This window comes from Lathyrus oleraceus, chromosome 7 (assembly GCF_024323335.1).
Source record: "Lathyrus oleraceus cultivar Zhongwan6 chromosome 7, CAAS_Psat_ZW6_1.0, whole genome shotgun sequence".
Classification (NCBI taxonomy): domain Eukaryota; kingdom Viridiplantae; phylum Streptophyta; class Magnoliopsida; order Fabales; family Fabaceae; genus Lathyrus; species Lathyrus oleraceus.
The window spans coordinates 190,551,783-190,571,714 of record NC_066585.1 but is presented as its reverse complement, the minus strand read 5'-3'; positions in this window follow the sequence as shown (position 1 = coordinate 190,571,714).

Below are 19,932 nucleotides of genomic sequence, written 5' to 3'. Positions count from 1 at the left end.
ATGCAATATTTGAGTCCAAAATGATTGCCTTAAAAAGATATACAACGTTTATGTTGAAGGTTTTGTCATTTGAAGCTTGCATCATTGAAACAAAAGCGCTTGAAGTTGGCCCATTTTGGAAATTTTCACATGCACATGTTTTACACATTGAACTTTATGACCAATTTTCACTAACTTCCCAATTCCAAATAAAGTTTTGTTCAACATAACAATTGATCCTCATGTCAAGACCTTTCCAACCATTACCCGCAAGGCCATGTTTCATTTTGGTAAGGGCTGTTTTCGAAGAGGGGAATATTTTGGTGCAATTGTGGAAACCTGATTCAAACTCATTGCACACTCCAATTACCTCACATCTACAGGTCCATTTCAGACCAAAATGACTTCAGCTTTCCAAACCAATAGGGTTTGGGCCCTCCATGCGCCTGTACAGGCCCATGCATGAAGGCCCTTATCATTCATGCACCCATAATTCTCATGCTTGCAGCTTGCATTTGCTATAAATAAGTGTGCTTGGCTTCATCATTCTACAACCTGAAGGCGCCTGATATGCTGCATAATTGAATCCATAACCATACCTAAAGGAATTCTCTCTTTCATTTCAAAATTTCAGATCTAATTTTCAACTTCATTGGTTGATTATTAGACTTAAAATTCCTTGGCCTTGCTTCATCTTCACCTCAAGTATACACTGCAATCAAGAGTTGAGAGGAATTGTGCTTTCCAGATCTACATTTCCAAGGTTGATGATCAAACCTTTTTTCTTCGAAACACACTGATTATTGCTTGTTTCTTGCATTTATTGGTTTGGCTGAAGTCCTCTCATCAGAGGCAATTGAATTGTGTTTTTAATTTTGCAAAATCATCAAGTTCAGTTTGAACTCCATTATTTTACTCTTCTGATTTAACTTCCTATGGAGATCTAGAAGGAAAACCAATGGTACAGGGGTGATGTACATCACCCCAGCTTTCCAATGATATGAGGATCGCTTCATTTGGTTAAGATTTTTTGTCTGCAACTTTGGCCGGAAAATACAAGCTCGCCGGAGAAGACGGTGGTGTACACCACCATCCGTTTGCTAAATCAATTGTGGACCCTTGGATTTGTTTTCCAGATTTAATCGTGGTCATCACTTGTTATGACTTTATTTAATGCACTGTGTGTTTCAGTTGACTTAGGTCCATGATGCGCGCGCATACCACAACCCTTGGATGTGCCAGCTCAATTAATGAGACTGGATCCAACGCGCCAGATATTTTAGCATTTTCCATTTTCTGATTTTAATTTCTTTTATTTTCTTTTATTCCATTTCATTTCAAAAAAATCATAACTCATTCATTTTAATTCCAAAAAATATGGTACCAATTGCATTATTTCCCTTTTAATTTCTAGTTTCTAAAAATGATTTTTAATATTATTTATTTTATCATTTGATATTTTTTGTGAATTTTCTCTTTTCTGGTTATTTTAAATAGTTTCTGATACCCAAAAAATACAAAAATATTTTTTTAACCTCTTTGAATGATGATGGATCTATAAAAAATATTCTCATCAATTTATTATTTGATTTGAGATTTATTTGAGATTTTAGTTCAATTAGGTTATTTTTTATACATTTTAATTGATTAAAAATAGTTTCTGGTTTCTAAAAATGCTGAAATTTTTTGTCAAACTTTGTTTGACCTTGTTGAACTTAGGATGATCCATTTGGACTTTTCAAAGTTGATTTGAAATGGATTTGAAGTTTGACCTTTAATTGTTTATTTTAATTCAAGTATTATTTTAATTTTGAAAAATACCAAAAATATTTTATTTGTTTCTTGACTTCTAAGTTTCATTTTGCTTCTGTTTATTAGTGTTTGACCTTAATCCCATTCATCTTTGGTCAATGAAATTTGCTTATTTGATTTGAAGTTCAATTAATGTACATTCTTATTCATCTCCTTCTTCATCTTTTTCTTTTTGATCAATGAGTTAAAGATTGGTGGTTAGCCTTGATGTATGGGAGGTTTAACCTTCCTTGATTCAAATCTAATTCATCTTGATCATAAATCAAGTGAATGACTTTGCATTAAGGATAGGTTGCTTCTTAATCAAGCAAAAAACCTAAATCAATACAAGATCATTCTCATTTTCTTTTTATTGACCGGCCTCAGATAGGTGTGACTACTACATTAGTCCACTTACGATTGCTTAACATAGCGCTAAATTGCCTTATGACACACTAACTCTAACTATTGACCACTAACTTTTAATTCTTGCACTTTACATTAATGCAATTTAATATTCTTGTACATATTATTCATTTGCTTTTGCCCTTTGCTCACTTGAGCTCATGTTTATGTTAATGCAATTTTCCTTTTGCTCACTTGAGCACATAATTGTGTATATACTATTGTGCTTGTGTTTTGTTTTGATTGATGTGAACCAAATGCAAATGGACAAAAGGAATTAGACTTTAGGACATTCCCTATGCAAAATGGAGTCAAATATTGAAGATGAATTAAAAGGACCTAATCTCTAAACTCACTCTTGTTCATTCTTTGTTTACGTTATAGAACTGTTTGATGTGTGTGTTCTTGTGCTAGGGATTCCCACTTGAGCCAAATTGAAGAACCATCGTCATGTGCATCTAAAGTGAGAGATACAAGAGCCATTGGAAGATTCCTAAGAGCATGCTTGATTAATTGATTGCTTGAGTATTTGCTTATTTGCTTGCTTATTCCAAAGGATGGGAGATACTTGGATCATCACTATGATTTCAAGAAGGGAACTCCATTTGTGGTTTTATTTCTCTTCCTTCATCTTTGTATATTTAGGACTTAGCCATTCTCCTTCTTCCCTCCACTCCAACCCAAGCCAAAACTTTTGTGCAAACATTAACATTTGTTTTTTTCCAAATTTAGAAACCTAGGCATTATGCTTTTGATTTTCAAACTTTCTTTCTCATAACACTCATTTTGAATTGAATCCCTAAGTCAACTTTGACCATATTTTGTAAATACTTTTCATTGGTAAATATAACTCATTCAAATGTTTTTGTGGTTTCAATGGCCACTTCTTGCCAAATTTTTATATAACCTTTAGCTATTAGGTTTGAGTTATCCTTGAGGTTGATATAATACTCACCTATATCCTTAGTGATGGACAATGAGTCTTCCATGCTTATTATAGGGTTAACCCCTCACTAACATGTTAAAGCTATCCTCACATGGTAGATTTGTGGTTGTAGGTTGAGTTTTTTCCCTTGGATAACAAAAGACCTTAAGGCTTTTGGAACAATCAATTCACCAACTTGTTTTGAGATTTTTACCTCGAACTACGAGGTTTTGATCCTAATCTTTTTTTTAAGATGGTACGTAGGCAATGGGTTTATCCATTCAAACACAAAATTGTAAATAATTTGTACATTCTTCTCTCATCTCCCCAATCATGTTTGCACAAATAATTTTTCACAAATACCAACCTATCTTACAACAATTGTGAAAAGGGCTCCCTAGGAGTACCTAGGATGTTTTGGGTGCTTAAAACCTTCCCTTTGCATAACCAATCCCCTTACTCCGATCTCTGACATTTTTATTAGTTTTTGATTCGATAAAACTTCTTGGTTTTTGTTCGCTTTCTAACCTTTCCTTTGGATAAATAGAAGTGCGGTGGCGACTCGATTTGTATGATTTACTTTTGATTTAGTCAATAAATTTAAAGTTAACGAATACCCCGCTACAGAAAAGTGGCGACTCTACTGGGGACAAAATTTTCCTAGTGGGTTTTGCCTACTTTTCACATTTGTTGTATTGTATTGTATATTATTTTTATGACATATTTTTGTGCAATTTGGGATTACGCTATTGTATGTAATGTATGAATTGCTTGATATATTAATTGCTTGTATGCTTGGTGGTCTCTTGTGAGATGAGTTCTATACCCGAACTCGAGTGCACTTAGAATAGGAGAATGGCATAGTCTTGTTGACTTGTGTGGAGTTATTCCTTAGCAAGTTGACTTGCAAGCCCATTCACTTGGTGGAGGTTATGTTGGGATCAATAATGTCACACGAGTAGTCGTGGTTAGGCATTACTCTTTCCAATATGTGCCTTAGAAGCCAAGGACCTTAGTTTGCCAAGCCCATCTTAGCCTATTTTTTTAGGATGTAGTGTGAAGATCGTTCAAGTGTAAGATTTGATATGATTGTTACGCGATACTACACTCATAAGAGTCTCTCTTGAGAATATTTTTGGAATACGAGTAGTCGTTTATCCGATAATATCCGAAAGATGGAATGATGACTATGGGAACCTCTTGTAGAACATGATTGGCAGGTTTAAACCATAGTACACTCCCTTTAGGTGGTTCTTAACCAAGACTCCATGCTCGTGACTCGCAACAAACCCTTGATTCATGGTTGATTAGTTCTTGTATATCCTTAATATCAATGGAACTTGAGTGTTGATGAGGTGTAAACCATAATCCACCAAAATGGATGATTGATATTAAGGATGACTTGATCCATCCCATGACCTTTGTGTGGTGTGCTTTACTTGATCCTTGAGTGTGATTGTTGCATCCATGCAATCATGCATCCATTTGCATCCATATCATAAACAATGAAAATTTTCAAGGAACTTAAGAGGTTATTTGCAAATTTTCAGACATGGATAGACAAAGAAGGAATACAAAGAAGTACAGTTTCAGACAACCCGACTTGAAAGAGTTAAGGAGTTTGACATCCTATGTATTAGATCCCTTGGAGTTCAAGGCTCGTCATGGGAAGCTCCTGTCTATTCTGGCTACTCAGGTGGATGAAGGTCTGATGAGTGTGTTGGTGTAGTTCTATGATCCTTTATACCGTTGCTTCACTTTTCCAGATTTCCAGCTTTTGCCCACGCTCGAGGAGTATGCCTCTCTCGTGGGTATACCTATCCTAGATCAGTTGCCGTTCAGTGGCTTGGAGAGGGTTCCTACTTCTCAAGAGATTGCCGATCTGTTGCATATAGATGAATCTCTGGTTGGTGCTCATATGACTACCAAAGGTGGAATTCAAGGTCTCCCTTCTGAGTTCCTCATTGCTCAAGCTACTTTGTATGGGAAGGCCATGAGTGAGGACGCCATTGAGTCCATATTTGTACTTCTCATCTATGGGCTAGTGTTATTCCCCAACATCAACAAGTTTGTGGATGTGAACGCTATTAGGATTTTCTCTACTCTTAATCCCGTTCCGAATCTGTTGGGTGACACTTATTTCTCTTTGCATATGAGGAATGAAAAGGGTGGTGGTACCATTAAATGTTGTTTGCCTCTGTTGTACAAGTGGTTTATTTCGCACTTGCCACAGGCGGTCGCCTTCAAGGAGAACAAAGGATGTCTACGGTGGTCCACGAGGCTTATGTCTCTCACTAATGATGATATCTTTTGGTACAACCGTATATATGATGGTGTGCAGATTATCGACTCTTATGGTGAATTCTCCAATGTGCCTCTTCTTGGTACATGTGGTGGGATTAACTACAACCGCGTTTTAGCACGTCGTCAGCTTGGGTTCCCCTTAAAGGACAGACCCAATAACATTCTGTTAGAGGGTGTGTTCTTTCAAGAGGGTAACGATCCCCAAGGCTTGAAGGGCGGGATGGTTTGTGCTTGGCGCAAGATTCATAGGAAGGGAAGGAAAGAGCTTGGTCTGAAGAACTGTATTGCTTTGGAACCCTATACCTCATGGGTTAGGAGGAGAGCTTCTGAGTACCTTATGCCTTATGAGTATCCGAGACCTACACCTTTGGTTGTGGCTGGGCCTTCAACCCTCCCTGACCAAGGAGTAGAGGAGTTGAGAGACGAAGATCGTTCACGTGCTTTGATCCATGAGCAAGAGGAGCTACTCAACAACTTAGGGATAAGGATGCATTGATAGAGTTTCTTGAGCATCAGGTTATCGACGAGCCTGATGATGTGGTGACTTCTCTTCTTCCTTAGTCTTCCAGGTTTTGGAAGAGGAAGTACGATCGACTCGCCAAAGAGAAGGCAGATTTGGAGGCAACCTATGAGAGAGAGGTGAAGAGGCTTTGTGCAGCTTATCTTCCGGTCTCGAGAGCTTTAGACGATTGTTTCTAGGGTTCCATAGGATGATTATTTTCCTTCTCTCTTATATTGTATTATTTGGTTACCAAGACCGTACTTCTTTGGTGTAAAAATTTTTCCAGATATTATTGATATGATATTTCCATATATGTCTAAATGATTAATATTTTCAATATTTGCAAATAGGACTCTAAAGTTCCTCTGATTAAAAAACAAATCATATGCACAAGCATCGCATGCATCATGTGCATAAGCAGGTTTTGCTCCAAGCTCCTTGTTCAATGGTCTAACTCTGTGTTCTTCATTTATTTTGAAGAGAAGCTGACTCACCGGTACTACACCAGAGCCAACTCTTCAAGACTGATGGATCACTTAGAACAAGAGAACAGGGAACTCAAAGAGGAAGTGGCCAGATTGACTGCCCTGATGGAGTCTTTCATGGCCGCCCAAAGTCAGTCGTCTCCAACGCCTTCAACTCCTCCCCAGAGGACAGTCATCTTTGAGATTGCCTCTTCAACAGTGCCTGCTGCCAGCGCCCACTTCGTGCCCACTACTATGCCAGTCGGGTTTCCCTGGGGGATGCCCGCGAATTTTTTTCCTGAGGGTCTCGCCTCAACGCTTGCTTCTCTGCCGGCATCTAGCCTCGTCCTTGCTGTGCCACCTCCGGCCATGCATACTATGCCAAGAGTAGACGACACCGTCTATCACTTTGAGCCATCTGAGGGCCCAGACGTGTATGAAAAGATGGATGCTATGAACGATCAGTTCCTTGAGCTTCGCAAGGAACTCAAAACTCTCAGAGGGAAGGACCTCTTTGGCAAGTCTGCTGCTGAGCTCTGCCTGGTTCCAAATGTCAAAATCCCTGTAAAGTTCAAAGTGCCTGACTTTGAAAAGTACAAGGGAAATACTTGCCCTCTCAGCCACTTGGTTATGTACGCCCGCAAAATGTCGACTCAGACTGACAATGATCAGCTCCTCATTCATTATTTTCAGGACATCCTGTCCGGTGCCGCCCTGAGATGGTATATGGGTTTGGATAGCGCGAACATCCGATCCTTCGACGACCTTGGCGAAGCCTTCGTCAAGCAGTACAAATATAACATGGATATGGCTCCCGATAGGGATCAATTGAGAGCCATGTCCCAGAAGGACAAGGAAACTTTCAAGGAGTACGCCCAGAGGTGGCGAGAATTAGCTGCACAGATTGTGCCTCCGCTGGAAGAGAAAGAAATGAACAAGATCTTCCTGAAGACCTTGAGCATATTCTATTATGAGCGGATGATTGCCAGCGCTCCTTCTGACTTCACCGAGATGGTGAATATGAGGATGCGTCTGGAGGAAGGAGTCAGGGAAGGGCGCTTGACTAGAGAAGAAGGCTCTTCTGCCAAAAGATATGGGGCATTTGGAAAGAAGAAAGATGGTGAGGCACATGTTGTGACCTCCCATGTCAAATCTAGAAGACCCTCTATGAAGAGGAAGACCGTGCGTCCCGCCGGTAATCAGCATCAGGTGGCTCACATAGCACCTGTTTTCAAAGAAAACCAGCACTATCAGCATAATAATCAGAACCAGCAACAACAACATCAACAATATCAACAACAACAACACCGTCCTCAACAGCAGGCCTACCAGCCTCGAAACAATAATCAGACCAGTACAAGCTATGATAGGAAAATGGTCACTTTTGATCATATTCCCATGACCTACGCAGAGCTATATCCTTCTTTGATAGAAAGGAAATTGATCACTCCACATGACCCACCGGCTATACCTACTAACCCTCAGTGGTGGTATAAGCCTGAGCTTCATTGTATTTATCATTCCGCTGCTCCTGGACATGATGTGGAGAACTGCTATCCGTTGAAGACCAAGGTTCAAGACCTTGTGAGAAGCGGTATATTGTGTTTTGAAGACGTAGGTCCTAATGTCAAGAAGAACCCATTGCCTGAGCATAGGAAATCTGCTGTCAATATGGTCCAGGGTTGCCCTGGTAAATATAAGGTCTGATATGTCAGCCATATCCGACAATCTTTGGTCGAGATGCACAGACTGTTGTGTGAATACAGTCACTACGAGCATGACCATGACAGATGCCGTTTTTGCACTGTCAATGAGAGGGGATGTCGTCAAGTTCGAAGAGACATCCAAGAAATGTTGGATGAAGGTGTAATTGAAATACTTCAGAATTGCGACGAGGATGATGAAGTTAATGTGATATCACTAGTGTTCAGGATCCCAAAGCTTGTTGTCATCCGATATGATGGCAGCAAGCAGAAGGCTTCTCCTGCTCTCATAATCAAACCAGCTGGCCCTGTGCCCTATTCTTCTGACAAGGCTATTCCCTATCGTTACAATGTTGTGGCATTGGAAGATGGGAAGGAGGTGCCTCTACCCTCTACTTCTGTTATTAATATCGCTGATGTCAGTGGCCTGGCTCGTAGTGGTCACGTTTTCTCGGCGCCGTCGAAACCCCAAGTTGACACTAGAAGGGCCGATATTGTTGATAGTGTTGTTCGTCCGGTTGGGAATTCTTCTGTTTCTCCGAATCCGGCACTTGTTGTTAATAAACTTGTCACCGCTATAAAGACTCCTGTCCCTACTGGCCAGAATGGCATGATGAAAGAGGATTGTGATGAGATGTTGAGGCTCATCAAGAGGAGTGAATACAACGTTGTAGATCAGCTTCTGCAAACGCCATCAAAGATCTCTGTGCTATCTTTGTTAATGAACTCAGAACCACACCGTGAAGCTCTGCAGAAGGTGTTGGACGTGGCATATGTAGATCATGACGTCACAATAGAATAATTCGATAGTATTGTTGCAAACATCACTGCTTGTAACAATCTGAGGTTCTGTGATGCTGATCTCCCCGAGGAGGGAAGAGACCATAATTTGGCACTTCACATTTCCATGAGCTGCAAGGATGATGCCATGTCTAATGTGCTGGTAGACACTGGGTCATCACTGAATATGTTGCCAAAATCCACTCTGGCTAGATTGTCATATCAGGGGCCTCCCATGAGGCAGAGTGGAGTGGTCATAAAAGCTTTTGATGGATCGCGCAAAACTGTGATTGGAGAGGTTGAACTCCTAGTCAAGATTGGACCATGTGATTTCCAGATCACTTTTCAGGTCATGGATATCCACCCATCATATAGCTGCTTGCTAGGCAAACCATGGATTCACGAGGCAGGCGCCGTGACATCCACCCTACACCAGAAATTGAAATTTGTCAAGAACAAAAAGTTGGTGGTGGTAGGGGGAGAGAAGGCTTTCTTGGTTAGCCATTTGTCTTCCTTTTCTTATATTGATGCTGAGGATGAGGTTGGAACGCCGTTCCAAGCTTTGTCTATTGATGAACCTTCTAAGAAAGGAACTTATTCATTTGCGTCCTACAATGATGCGGAGTTGGCCATTGAGCATGGCATAACTACTGGTCTAAGACAAATGATCAAGCTGGAAGACAATAAATCTCGGGATGGCATAGGGTACTCTTCAGGCACTTTCAACAAGTATGGGCTGTTTCAGAGTGGTGGGTTCATCCACACCATCGAAGACGAGGAAGCTGCTGCTGTTGTGGAAGATGATGCAGAGGAAGATTCTGGCAACTTTGTCATCCCTGGAGGGGTCTGCAATAACTGGGTCGCTGTTGATGTTCCAACAGTTATCCATAAGTTAACGTAATGTTCATTTTTGTTTAAAAACCCTCCTCCCATGCCAAAAGGAGAAGTGATGACATTGTTGGCCCATAAATACAATGATATTTCATTCAATAAATTCATGTTAAATGTTTGTTTTTCTAATTTATTTTCACTTTTTGCTTTTTGCATGAAATTGGTGATCACATAAAACCCTAAAAATAGAATAAAATCAATCTTTTTATCTGCATAATGATTTGCCTTGTTTGAATTCTAAAATATCTTTTATATTCAAAATCATTATGCAGGTTGATCAAACCCATTGAACATAATGATCCAACACCATCTCCCAACTTTGAGTTCCCTGTATATGAGGCCGAAGAAGATGATGTTGAAGAGATTCCTGATGAGATTACCCGTCTACTTGAGCACGAAGAGAAGATCATTCAGCCACATCTTGAGAATCTGGAAACAGTCAACTTAGGGTCTGAGGATCGTGTTCGAGAAGTGGAGATTGGGGCACTCATGGAAGAGTCTGTAAAGAAGGGGTTGATTGAATTGCTACGAGAATACGTTGACGTCTTTGCCTGGTCAGATGAAGACATGCCTGGTCTGGATACTGATATCGTGCAACATTTCCTGCCTTTGAATCCTGAGTGTGTGCCTGTGAAGTAGAAGCTAAGAAGAACTCATCCTGATATGGCAGTGAAGATTAAAGAAGAAGTTCATAAGCAAATTGATGCGGGGTTTCTGGTGACTTCTACATATCCTCAATGGGTGACCAATATTGTGCCCGTGTCTAAGAAAGACGGGAAAGTCCGAATGTGTGTGGACTATAGAGACTTGAATAAAGCTAGTCCGAAAGATGATTTCCTGCTACCACATATTGATATGTTGGTAAATAATACAGCTAAATTCAATGTCTACTCATTTATGGACGGATTTTCCGGTTATAACCAGATTAAAATGGCACCCGAGGATATGGAGAAGACTACATTCATCACACCTTAGGGAACATTCTGTTATCGAGTGATGCCCTTCGGTTTGAAGAACACCGGAGCCACGTATCAACGAGCTATGACTACCTTGTTTCATGATATGATGCACAAGGAGATCGAGGTGTATGTTGATGATATGATTGCGAAGTCAAGAATGGAAGTTGAACATGTTGAGCATTTGTTGAAGGTTTTTCAGCGTTTGAGGAAGTATAAGCTTCGTCTGAATCCTAACAAGTGTACATTTGGAGTCCGTTCTGGCAAGTTATTGGGCTTTATTGTCAGCGAGAGAGGTATTGAAGTTGACACTGCCAAGGTCAAAGCAATACAAGAGATGCATGCGCCCAAAATTGAGAAGCAAGTCCGAGGTTTTCTTGGCCGCTTGAATTATATTTCTAGATTTATATCCCACATGACTGCCACATGTGCACCAATATTCAAGCTCCTCCGAAAAGATCAGCATCATGATTGGGCTGAGGATTGCCAAAAAGCCTTTGACAGTATTAAAGAGTATATGTTCGAGCCTCTGATTCTATCTCCGCCTGTGGAAGGGAGACCCTTGATTATGTATCTGACAGTTCTTGAAGACTCTATGGGTTGTGTATTGGGTCAGCAAGATGAATCAGGGAAGAAAGAATATGCTATCTACTACCTGAGTAAGAAGTTCACCGATTGTGAGTCTCGATACTCAATGCTTGAGAAAACATGTTGTGCTTTGGCTTGGGCTGCTAAGCGTTTACGCCAGTATATGTTGAATCATACGACTTGGTTGATATCCAAAATGGATCCAATCAAGTATATCTTTGAGAAGCCTGCTTTAACTGGGAGGATTGCCCGTTGGCAGATGCTGTTGTCTGAGTATGATATTGAGTATCGAGCTCAGAAGGCCATCAAAGGTACTATCTTGGCTGACCACTTTGCACATCAACCAATTAAAGATTATCAGTCAGTTCAGTACGACTTCCCAGATGAGGAGATTCTGTATTTGAAAATGAAAGATTGTGGTGAGCCTACGCTTGATGAAGGGCCAGAGCCTGGTTCCTGATGGAGCATGGTGTTTGATGGCGCTATAAATCAATACGGAAATGGTATTGGGGCAGTGATTATTACTCCTCAGGACACACATTTTCCTTTTACAACAAGGGTAACTTTCAAATGCACGAATAATATGGCGGAGTATGAGGCCTGTATTATGGGTTTAGAGGAGTGTATTGATCTTAGGATCAAGTATCTTGATGTTTATGGTGATTCGGCCCTTGTTGTTAATCAGATTAAGGGTGAATGGGAAACGATTCAGCCTGGCCTCATCCCATACAGAGATTATGCGAGGAGGATTTCAATGTTCTTTACTGAGGTTGACTTCCATCATATTCCTCGAGATGAGAATCGGATGGCAGATGCGCTTGCTATGCTTGCTTCTATGATTGTGGTGAAATTCTGGAATGAAGTCCCCAATATCATTGTGATGCGCTTGGATAGACCAGCTCATGTATTTGCAATTGAAGAAGTGAAAGATGATAAGTCATGGTATTATGTTATCAAGTGCTTTCTTCAGAGTTAGATTTACCCGCCTGGAGAATCTGTTAAAGATAAGAAGACTTTGAGGAGATTATCTGGCAGTTTCTACCTCAATGGCGATGTGCTTTATAAGAGGAATTTTGACATGGTTCTGATCAGATGTGTGGATAGACACGAAACAGACCTATTGATGACTGAAGTCCATGAAGGTTCATTTTGGTACTCATTCCAACGGACATGCCATGGCCAAGAAGATGTTGAGAGCAGGCTACTATTGGCTGACAATGGAGTCTGACTGCTGCAAGTACGAGAAGAAATGCCACAAGTGTCAGATTTATGCGGATGAGATTCATATTCCTCCGACACTTCTGAATGTGATTTCATCACCATGGCCTTTCTCCATGTGGGGAATTGACATGATTGACATGATAGAGCCGAAAGCATCCAACGGTCACAGGTTTATTCTCGTAGCAATTGATTACTTCACCAAGTGGGTTGAAGCGGCGTCGTATGCTAACGTGACCAGGCAGGTGGTTGTGAAGTTTATCAAGAATCAACTCATATGCCATTATGGTGTGCCAGATAAGATCATTACTGATAATGGATCTAACTTGAACAACAAGATGATGAAAGAGCTGTGTAGCGAGTTCAAGATTGCACATCATAATTCTTCTCCTTATAGACCCAAGATGAATGAGGTTGTTGAAGCTGCTAATAAGAATATCAAGAAGATTGTCTAGAAGATGGTTGTTACATACAAAGATTGGAACGAGATGTTGCCATTTGCTTTGCATGGTTATCGTACATCTATCCGCACTTCAACAGGGGCAACCCCTTTCTCTCTCGTATATGGCATAGAGGTTGTGCTCCCTTAGAGGTGGAGATCCCATCAATGAGAGTCTTGATGGAAGCCAAGTTGATTGAGGCTGAATGAGTTCAGAGTCGTTATGACCAACTGAATTTAATAGAAGAGAAGAGATTGACTGCCATGTGTCATGGTCAGTTGTATCAGCAAAAGATGAAGAAAGCCTTTGATAAGAAGGTCAAGCCTCGTGTGTTCCGAGAAGGTGACCTCGTGCTCAAGAAAGTCTTGTCTTTCGCGCCCGATTCCAGAGGCAAGTGGGTTCCAAACTATGAAGGTCCATGTGTTGTTAAGACAGCCTTTTCAGGCAGTGCTTTGATACTTACAACTATGGATGGGGAGGATTTCACTCGTCCTGTGAATTCAGATGCAGTCAAGAAATACTTCGCCTAAAATAAAAACAGAATAGCTCGCTAAGTTGAAAACCTGAAAGGGCCGCTTAGGCAAAAATGAGCGTCTTGGTGGATTGAAAACCCGAAAGGGCGATCCAGGCAAAAGTTAGAGACATGTAAAAAATGAATATATATCCCGCTAGATTGAGTACCTCACCCTGGGGCAATCTAGGCAAAAATTAGGGATTTGGCAAGTAACTGCATCCTGACAAGACTTTGTTTTTCCAAGCTGTCATCTATCAAAGAATCTTGCTCAGTCATCGTCAACTAAAGTTTCAAATACATCGGATTTATAATGGGTGGATAAATGGTCATTATGTTCGATGTAGCCCTTTTCCAATATATATCACCAATTTCAAATTTGTAAAGATCCATGGAGTCTTGCTATTTGCAGACTACCATTCCATCAAATAAATTTGAGCCTTTATCCAATTCTTTGCACTCTTATTTGTTTCTGTTCAACAAATATTTGCATGTTTTAAGGGATAAATATCATTGTTTTAAATAAATAAAATTTTCATAAATTGTTTTAAACAAAAGTGAACATTCACAATGACAAAAAGGATAATTGGGACATCCTCAGTGCTCTCCCAAGGATAGTATGATCCCCAAAAGGGTAAGACATTGATTCATATTCCAAGAATACTTGTGTCCTCTTCATTATCTTTCAGGTTGTCTCCTCCGCAAGCACAAAAGAAGAATATGTATCACCAATTCCCCAGGGAGTCTGGAGTTTTGGCCCTGTTTTTGCTTTGAGAAGTATTTCTTTAACCCCCACCAAATCCCCAGAGAGTCTGGAGTTCGGTCTTTTTCCTCTATCTCCCCAATTGAGGCTGGATCTAGCATTTGTGTTATCAATTATATGGTTGTCATCCCTTGTGCGGATTGACCTAAAATCCCTTATAAATTGATAAAATGACATGCTATCTTTTCGAGGAAGTGGGTCTTCCTTCATTCGGATTGGGATTCTCCCGCGGAGTGAGCAGGAAATCCCTAGCATGAGTGGAATTCTCAACAATTTGGTTTGTAGCTTTTCCCCTGTGGACTCGCCTACATTTGTCTACAACAGATTTTCCTTTTGATCATCCTCAGCAGGGTTGACCCCCATTTAACTCCCCAGTACAGTCATCAGAAGTGTTTCCCTAGTGGAATTGTCTGATCAGAACCTGTCTGTTGATTCCTCCTGAGCAGAGTGGGTATTGAAAATGTTTATTTTCTATCCCAAGCGAAGTGGTGTTTCTCTTCTCCTCGGCAGAGATAATTTCTCAAGCAGTACGAGGAAATTTGTTGGTTTTGGAACTTTTGATTTGGTGGTTATTCCCCACAAAGTTTCATCCTCCCCCTGGATAATTTCCTCAGTAGAGTTGCTTCTACGATGGATCGTATCTGTGTTTAGTTCCCCCAGCCAAGGCTTTGCCTGATTTCAGTTTGGCATTTGAACTTCTGAGGAAGATGTGTTGATTCCTTCCCCAGCAGAGTGACTAGTTCTCCTTCCCCTGCAGAGATTGGTATTTCCTAGTACCTGTTGCCCCCATCAGATTGGGAGTTTCCCCAGTGGGCCTGGCTTTATCTTTTGAGATGTAGTACCGGATGTTTGCCCATTGATTCCTGGACCTGTTTGTGTTAGATATGTCTGTTTGTCGACATTAATCATACATAAACCATGCACATACATGCATAATATTAACATTCAGATATTCATGTTGCATTCTTTGCCATATATCTTTGTTTGTTATCTCCTGCTATTTAGTGATATATTTTTCCCCAAGCAGATGTTTGTGCCTGATCTCTCCATGTAGAGTCAGCCCCATAGGCAGAAAGTGTCAATCCTTTCTTCCATATTCCCCACTGAGTTATATCCTCGTGGATGATTGTTATTTCAGTTTCCTCCTAAAACATGTATTGGGATGGAATTTCTCCCCTGAGTTATATCCTCATTGGGATGAGTCCTATTTCGTTGTGTCTCTCTAGTTCGTTCCTAGACTGACTACTCTTGTTTTCCCCTGCACTTCCCCGTAGTTTAGATGAATGATTGCTCAGTAACCGGTAATTATCCATCTTTTCCCCGGCGGAATCGGGGGCCTTCTACCCAGTAACCGGTAGTCGTAAGTCCTATCTTTGTGGTTTTCTACCCTCGTACCGGTAGTTGAAAAACCCATTTTTATCCCCTTGCAGAGTTAACCTTGATTTTTGTTCATCCTAACTGATGGCGGTTACTCTCTTCTTTGGTTTTCTACCCAATAACCGATAGATGTAATTCCCTCTTTGACGGTTATCTTTATCCAATATTCGGTATTGATATTCCCTCACCTTTTGAGTACATCTCCCAGTAACCGGTGATATATCTCTTGGATAATTGCTCTGATAAAACATTGTATCCCCAGTGAGTCATCTTTCATTTACCCTTGGTTGGTAATGATTGTTTCTCCCCTTTGATTGGTCATCATTCTATACCCAATATTCAGTATCCCGATGTCCTTTCTTTTCCGGTCGATTTATCCTTTATTAACCCAGTAACTGGTTGTGGATAATCTTCCATGCGAGTATGTTATCTACGTTCTAACGGTAATAGATAATATATCTCATGCTCTCTTCAGTCGAAGTCTTTTTCTTCCCCAGTTGAGTAAGATTCGTATTTCCTTATGGAATCGAATGCCCATCCCGTGATCGAGTTTGCTTTTTCAGTCCTCCTTTCGGATGATGAGTGTCTTGGAAATATTCCCTAATTCACGCCTTGGTTGGTCACCTATTATATGCCGAGTAACCGGTATCCCTGGTGTTCCTTCCTTTCTGCTCCCTATTATGACTTTTTGTCCCCTGTGGAGTCAGATTTCCCTGAGTTGAAAAATACCTTTTTTAGGTTTTCCTCAGATGTTTTGGTTGATTAATATCTCTCACCCTTATACCCATCTTAGATATTCATTCTCCCCGAGCGTGTTATTCTCTCATCCTTATATCGGTGTTTGATTACATGTCTTTTTGAGCTCATTACCCAGTAGCCGGTAATACCTCATTTGTTGTTTCCTCAACTGAGTCCTCTTTGGATATTCCCCATCGGAGTCCTTAGTGGATTTTCCCAGTCTGAGTCCGGATTTCTATCCGAGGGTTCCTTTGTGGATAGTTCTGTTGTATTGGAATATTCCCCAATACATGCATCTTTGCGTCAGCTCGAGTCTTTCCATTGATTTATTTTCATGGAATCTATTCGTGTCTCTCAGCAAGTTTTAAGTCGTGACCTGCTCACGCATTTTATTCCTCTTTTCCTCCCCATTTGAGTCCCCAGAGTCTCTGTCCCATTTATGAGTGCGTTATTCATATGGATTTTCAGTTTTTCTGATTTCTTTTCTTCTTTGTGGACACATGTCCCCACGAAGTATTACCTTTTGCATATATACATTTGCATCATGAGGTCTCTTAGGGACCAAAATTCGTCTCTTTGTTATTATTTAAGCCAATTCTACCTCGTCGAGACGAAGATTTTAACCTTCACTTCTCCGAGTAGAATGACCTTAAATACGGGCATCTGTAAGACCCTAATTTTGACCCTAAGATCCCTCATGGCATCATATCATTTCACTTTGCATTTGCCTCAAGGATCATAGCATCTTGGCTCCTAACCTTTGGGTGGGAACTTGTGTGAGTTGGTTTGAGACCTCTCAGCATGCTTGAATTGTATATTATTGCTTTTCTTATTTTGTTTACTAACCAAAAGCACAAAAATATGTCACTAATATCTTTTGTTTTGTAGCTTGAGCAATCATAAGATCCAAGGCTCCTAGGAGACCCTATACTCATTGATATGGCCAGATGAAGGTGAAAGCAAGCATGACAATGGTTCCCAAAGCTCTCTTTCATCATATATGCCTCCCAAGTATCTTAATTTGTCAATTTAATCAAAGCAAACCAAAGGGTTTGAGGCTTGTTTCCCAAGGAAACCCTAATTCATCTGTGCATTAACTATGTCTTGCTCATGAAGCAACCTCAACCCATGATCAAATATAATCAAGGTAAGTTCTTTCATTCATCATTTCATTCATATTTGAGTCTATTTGAGTGTCCTCAATCATCAATTCATCAAGATTTGAGGTTTGGACTAGAGAAGTTGATCAGTCAATTCATCTAACTATTTTGAAATACACTGAGACCTAACTTTATTGTGTTTGTCAAATGGAGATGACCCCAAGATCAAAAATGTTCTTAAGAACCATATGAACAACTTTCATGTTCATCAAAAATTTATTTGAAGCTTGGAAGGTCATCATCCATTTCAAAACATTATAGGTCATTTTGATTGAAACCCTAATTTTAAGTCAACTTCCCAAAGACATAACTCATTCATTTTTCATGATTTTGAGGTGGGATCAAATGCATTGTAAATTTTAAGATGTATACTTCAATTGTTATGTTGAACAAATTTTCATAATCCTAAAATAAATACATGTGATAATGCAAAACGTTATAGGTCACTTTGGACCAAAGGCATTGAAATGTGAAAAAGTCCAACTTCAAGTACCCATAACTTTCTCATCAAAAATCCCAATGATGCAAAATTTGAGTCCAAAATGATTGCCTTAAAAATATCTACAACTTTAATGTTGAAGGTTTTGTCATTTGAAGCTTGCATCACTGAAACAGAAGGGCTTGAAGTTGGCCCATTTTGGAAATTTTCACATGCACATGTTTTACACATTGAACTTTATGACCAATTTTCACTAATTTCCCAATTCCAACTAAAGTTTTGTTCAACATAACAATTGATCCTCGTGTCAAGACCTTTCCAACCATTACCCACAAGGCCATGTTTCATTTTGGTAAGGGCTGTTTTCGAAGAGGAGAATATTTTGGTGCAATTATGGAAACTTGACTCAAACTCATTGCACACTCCAATTACCTCACATCTGCACGTCCATTTCAGACCAAAATGACTTCAACTTTCCAAACCAATAGGATTTGGGCCCTCCATGCACCTGTACAGGCCCATGCATGAAGGCCCTTATCATTCATGCACACATAATTCTCATGCTTGCAGCTTGCATTTGCTATAATTAAGTGTGCTTGGCTTCATCATTCTCCAACCCGAAGGCGCCTGATATGCTGCACAATTGAATCCATAACCATACCTAAAGGAATTCTCTCTTTCATTTCAAAATTTCAGATCTAATTTCCAACTTCATTGGTTGATTATTAGACTTAAAATTCCTTGGCCTTGCTTCATCTTCACCTCAAGTATACACTGCAATCAAGAGTTGAGAGGAATTGTGCTTTCCAGATCTACATTTCCAAGGTTGATGATCAAACTTTTTTTCTTCGAAACACACTGATTATTGCTTGTTTCTTGCATTTATTGGTTTGGCTGAAGTCCTCTCATCAGAGGCAATTGAATTGTGCTTTTAATTTTGCAAAATCATCAAGTTCAGTTTGAACTCCATTATTTTCCTCTTCTGATTTCTCTTCCTATGGAGATCTAGAAGGAAAACCAATGGTAGAGGGGTGATGTATATCACCCCAACTTTCCAATGATATGAGGATTGCTTCATTTGGTTAAGATTTTTTGTCTGCAACTTTGGCCGGAAAATACAAGCTCGCCGGAGAAGACAGTAGTGTACACCACCATCTGTTTGCCAGATCAATTGTAGACCCTTGGATTTGTTTTCCAGATTTAATCGTGGCCATCACTTGTTATGACTTTATTTAATGCACTGTGTGATTCAGTTGACTTAGGTCCATGATGCGCGCGCATACCACAACCCTTGGATGTGCCAGTTCAATTAATGAGACTGGATCCAACGCGTCAGATATTTTAGAATTGTCCATTTTCTGATTTTAATTTCTTTTATTTTCTTTTATTCCATTTCATTTCAAAAAAATCATAACTCATTCATTTTAATTCCAAAAAATATGGGACCAATTGCATTATTTCCCTTTTAAATTCTAGTTTCTAAAAATGATTTTAAATATTTTTTATTTTATCATTTGATATTTTTTGTGAATTTTCTCTTTTCTGGTTATTTTTAATTCATTTTAAATAGTTTCTGATATCCAAAAAATACAAAAATATTTTCTTAATCTCTTTGAATGATGATGGATCTATGAAAAATATTCTCATCAATTTATTAATTGATTTGAGATTTATTTGATATTTTAGTTCAATTAGGTTATTTTTTATACATTTTAATTGATTAAAAATAGTTTCTGATTCTAAAAATGCTGAAATTTTTTGTCAAACTTTGTTTGACCTTGTTGAACTTAGGATGATCCATTTGGACTTTTCAAAGATGATTTGAAATGGATTTGAAGTTTGACCTTTAATTGTTTATTTTAATTTAAGTATTATTTTAATTTTGAAAAATACCAAAAATATTTTATTTGTTTCTTGACTTCTAAGTTTCATTTTGCTTCTGTTTATTAGTGTTTGACCTTAATCCCATTCATCTTTGGTCAATGCAATTTGCTTATT